Source organism: Lactuca sativa, chromosome 4 (genome assembly GCF_002870075.4).
Source record: "Lactuca sativa cultivar Salinas chromosome 4, Lsat_Salinas_v11, whole genome shotgun sequence".
In the NCBI taxonomy this organism is placed as follows: Eukaryota; Viridiplantae; Streptophyta; class Magnoliopsida; order Asterales; family Asteraceae; genus Lactuca; species Lactuca sativa.
This window is the reverse complement of record NC_056626.2, coordinates 295,385,767-295,391,310: the sequence shown is the minus strand read 5'-3', so window position 1 is coordinate 295,391,310 and position 5,544 is coordinate 295,385,767.

Below are 5,544 nucleotides of genomic sequence, written 5' to 3'. Positions count from 1 at the left end.
CCCAGCCTCTTTATTCCCTCTTGAAGTCCAGAAACCCTAGAAAGTGTGATTGAAGAAGATTGGAGTGTATTTGGAGCATTGGAGGAGTTTGTTGAAGGAATCTTGTGAGATTGAAGGCTTGGGGCAAGGGGCTTTGCTTGGATTCGAATTTCATTGCAGTTGGGGCGTCCATTGGAGGTAACATCTCGTTCTTGGATTGATTGTATGTTGTTTCTTCATTTTGGGGTTTGTGGGATCTAGTCTATGGGTGAAATTGGAAGTCTAGAGGTTAGATCTGAGGTTGCTACCTCAGATCTGAAATGGAGAAGAATCAGAGAGCATGAAAGTCCCTGTGTTGGACTGTTTAGTGAAGCTTGCATGTCCCAAACCCTAGTTATAAGTGAATAAGGCCTAGATCTCTTTGGATTCACGTAAAGTTGGCCACTTTACGTGATGGATGAGTTGTATGAGACTAGACCTATGTTTTGGATCATTTGCATGGCCTGGAATGCTTCTGAGTGGATTCAGACCGGAGGTACTCGGCGAGTCACATGAGTGGACTCGACGAGTTGCTTGAAGATGAGCTGGAGCTCGGCGAGTTGGAAGAACAACTCGACGAGTTGGATGAAGATGGCCTGGAACTCGGCGAGTTGTATGAACAACTCGGCGAGTAGGTTGATGATAGTCTAAGACTCGGCGAGTCTGTTCTTGGACTCGGCGAGTCTTGTCGAAGAGTCCCGATATTCCCTGGTTGAGTCGAGAATCGGTGAGTCAAGGGATGACTCGGTGAGTTGTGTGCGAGTGGACTCAGAGTTGTTGGACTCGGCGAGTCTCGGAGTGACTCGGCGAGTTAGGTCGCGGATTGAGTGAAGTTCTGATTATAGGAACTCGGCGAGTCATAGGGTTGACTCGGCGAGTAGGGTCAGTCAGGGGTTGACTTTGACTGAGGACTTTGATTTTGACCAAGGGTTGACCGTTGACTTTTAGGGTTTGGTCAGCGATGTGGCCTTTGGGCCAAGAGAGGGGTAAAATATTCTTTTACCCTTAAGAAGGTGCATTGAGAGGATTGATTCTAGTCTCGAGAGTTACAGTCATGAGAGTTTTGCCTTACGTGTTAGGCGGTGGCGAGTTCGAGATTCAAGTATGGAGATATCTGCTTTCTGCTTGCCAGGTGAGTCTTCTCGCTATACTTTACCTTGAGTAGGTAACCAGAGTTATGTGACAGAGTATTTGTATGCTATGTATGTTATGTGTTGAACTGCATTATTTCTATGTGATTTATGCTGTACATGTTTGCAGAGTTGGAACCGAAGGGTTCCTAGAGTTAGAACCGGAAGGTTCACAGAGTTAGAACCTGAGGGTTCACAGAGTTTGGGTGCACGGACCCATAGAGTTATAGCCTCGAGTGGCTTATATGAGTTATGTGTGTGGTATTTTGGGGAACTCACTAAGCTTCGTGCGTACAGTGTTTTGTGCTATGTTGTTTTCAGGTTTCTTTCAGTATCACGGGACGGCACCGGCTTGATTGTACACATCAGAGAAAGAGTCATATTTTGGAGGATCCTGGTTTTCTATGCAAGTGAAAATGAAGCTATGTTTTGTAATTCAATTATGAATGAGATTTTAAACAAGTGTTTTAACATTAAAATGATTATTTTAAATGAAAATTTTATCATGAAATTTACGGTGTTACAATGAAATTTACGGTGTTACAGTAAAAGAACCAATGAATTTGAAAACCTTGTAAATCAATGCATTTTAATACCCCTTGTGAGTTTTATAACCATACTATTGACTCTGAATGCCTATACACAACGTTCTTCAGGCGTTGGAATGTTATGACGTTTGTCACCCCAAACGGTGGACTGCAGCTAACAGTCAGGGCGCGGGTTTGTCAAGCCCGTATAGATCTATACACAAACACCATGCTCCCCCTCCAAGGGATTCTGGTATATAATACAGGACTTGAAATGTGTACTCGAACGTACATGAAGTTAGTGTCTCACAAATCCGTGGTATAAAAACAGATCTACTTGTTAAAATGTTACGTTTGTTCTTGTACACGAAAGTGAACTTCTTGAAATATGTGATTCTACTACATAAGAGTTAGAAATTTGTTTCGTAAAACCATACCTATTATAGTTTCCAAAAAGCGTGTCTTGTTTGTTTAGAAATATTGAGAAAAGAAATCACTTGTTTATGAAAGTATAGATTTTTGGTGTAGAGTCTAGGATAGACAAGAAAAATCTAAGAACAGTTTAGTTTATACATGTATTACAACAACATTATATTTTAAAAGGTAAGATGCTATTGTGACATATGTTATATATATATATATAAAAGTTCCTTTAAATGTTTATAAATCGCATGATATTTGAATATATAACAGTATATAAAAGAGTTTCCTTATGGAACACACGATAATACTCGTGTGTTTTACTTGTAATCCCCCCCTTGAAAGCATATAAAAGTATTTAGAATAATTAAAACGGTTGATTAAGGGGTATGAAACTCACTTGAAAGTTTGAAGATAGCGAGATGGAAAACCGGGCAGAGTTTCGTCTCGGGAAACGGATTTTCCTCGGGGTTCTCGGAAATCTCGGGAGTAAAATCGACCTTCGGGACTTGAGCCAAAAAGACCAGAGCTTCGGGTTTGAACGGACACGGAAAACGAGGCAAAGTTGGGAGAGAGAGAAGAGAAATGAACCATTTCTTTGGAAACCCTCGCTTTCTATTTATAGGAAGGCTGGTCTGCCTCGGTACGCGGGGCGTACGCTCGTACGCGCTGCGTACGCGTACGTCATGCATGACCGAAGCCTCGACTGCCTCGGTTCGGATGGGACGGGTTGTTGGGTTCTCGGGTCGGATGGGACGGGTTGCTGGGGAGGTGGGTCGGATGGGACGCCGGGTCGGATGGGACGTCGGGTCGGACGGGTCGGGCGGGTCGGATGGATCGGATTCCTCGGATATGGCGACGTGGACGATCCGAGGCCAATCCTCTCGGTTACGCGGGGCGTACAGGAGTACGCAGCGCGTACTTCGGAGGAGGATGCTGACTCCCCTTTGGATAATATCCGAATTTTGAATTAAATAAATAATTAATTTATTTAATAAACTTCAAAAATCCATATCTTCTTCATACGAACTCCGTTTTCGATGGTCTTTATATCCTCGCGTAGGTGAGACTACGCTCTACAACTTTCGTTTAGACTCCGTCGGCAAATTCCAAAATTATATTTTTATTATTTATTAAAAATCCATCGTGTTTAAGGAATTTCTTAGAAAATTCATAACTTCTTTATCTGATGTCGGTTTTTGCCAGACTTTTTACCGCTGGAATACCATTGATGAGACCTTCGATTCTCGTTTAGGTCATTCCGGCCAAAAGTCGCTCGATTTCGATTCGAGTTTTTAGCTGTCTGTTGCTAAGCCGAACTTGGAAAAATCACATCTTCGCTATATGAAGTCGGATTTGGGCGTTCTTTTCACGTACGATTATGTTTCAAAGACATTTAATCATAGAAGGAAATTAAGTAGAACTTATTTATACATGTTATTATGAAAGTAACTTTTTATTATTCAGAAGTGGTTACAATACTTGACCCATTATGGTCGTTACAAAGAGTTGAAATATCGGGTTGTCACATCATCCCCCCGTTAGAGAGAATTTCGTCCCGAAATTTAAAGTAGTAAAGATACTAGTGAACATGAAAGAGATGAGGGTACTTTTGTTTCATCTGATCTTCGCGTTCCCATGTGAATTCGGGTCCCCGCTTGGCGTTCCAGCGAACCTTCACGATGGGTATGCGACTTTGTTTTGTTTGTTTGACCTCTCGGTCCATGATTTCTACTGGTTCTTCCACAAAGTTGAGGATCTCGTTGATCTCGATCTCGTCGAGTGGAATAACAAGAGTCTCGTCGGAAAGGCACTTTTTCAAGTTTGAGACGTGGAAGGTTGGATGGATGTTACTAAGTTCGCGCGGTAGGTTTAGCTTGTAAGCCACTGGGCCGATTCTGGCAAGAATCTCGAAAGGCCCTATGTATCTTGGATTTAGTTTCCCACACTTTCCAAATCGTATTAAACCCTTCCACGGTGAGACCTTTAATAAGACGCGGTCTCCTACCTGGAATTCCAAAGGTTTCCTCCTTTGGTCAGCGTAGCTTTTCTGTCGGTCTCTTGAGGCTTTCAATCGTTCACGAATCTGAACGATTTTCTCTGTTGTTTCACATATGATCTCCGGACCTGTGAGAGTGCTTTCAGGAACTCTTCCTCTAGCTAACTGGGTATCGCCAACTTCAGTCCAGCACAGAGGGGATCTGCACTTTCGACCATAGAGGGCTTCAAACGGAGCAGCCTTTATGCTTGTATGATAACTATTGTTGTATGAAAATTCGACAAGGGGTAAATGAATATCCCATGCCTTTCCAAAGTCAATCACACAGGCTCTCAGCATGTCTTCTAAAGTTTGTATTGTTCTCTCACTTTGTCCGTCTGTCTGTGGGTGGTAGGCTGTACTCATGTCTAGCCTAGTTCCCAGGGAACTTTGTAGTGACTGCCAGAATCTTGAAGTGAATCTACTATCTCGATCGGAGATAATGGATATCGGAACACCATGCAGTCGTACTACTTCCCTTAAGTAAGTTCTTGTAAGCTTCTCCATTTTGTCAGTCTCCTTGATGGGTAGGAAATGTGCGGATTTGGTCAACCTGTCGACAATGACCCATATGGTATCGAGTCCACTTGTCGTCTTGGGTAACTTGGTTATGAAGTCCATAGTAATCCGCTCCCATTTCCATTCCGGTATCTCTGGTTGTTGTAGTAGTCCTGACGGTTTCTGATACTCGACCTTAACCTTAGCGCAAGTAAGACATTTACTCACGAAGGTAGCAATTTCTGCTTTCATGTTAGGCCACCAGTATAGTTTCTTAAGATCCAGATACATTTTATCTGAACCCGGGTGAACGGAATATCTTGAATTGTGAGCCTCGGTCATGACTACGTTTCTGAAACCACCATGATTTGGGGTCCAGATTCGGTCCATGAGATAGTAGGCCCCGCCACCCTTGACTTTTAAATTCTTCTCCATTCCTCGCAGGGATTCACCCGCCACATTTTCAGGTTGCAAAGCTTCCATTTGTGCTTCCTTAATTTGTGTGGATAGGTGGGAATGGATAGTCATGGTCAGAGATTTGACCCTCCGACCAGTGTATTCCTTTCGACTGAGGGCGTCGGCTACTACGTTGGCCTTGCCAGGATGATAACGAATTTCGCATTCGTAGTCATTCAGTAACTCAACCCATCGTCGTTGTCGCATGTTGAGTTCCTTCTGATCGAAAATGTGTTGAAGGCTCTTGTGATCGGTGAATATAGTACTCTTTGTTCCGTATAAGTAGTGCCTCCAGATCTTCAGAGCAAATACCACTGCTCCTAACTCGAGGTCATGTGTCGTATAGTTCACTTCGTGTGTCTTAAGCTGTCGGGAGGCATAAGCGATAACCTTCCCTCTCTGCATAAGAACACAACCAAGTCCTTGATTTGAAGCATCGCAATACACCACGAAGTCT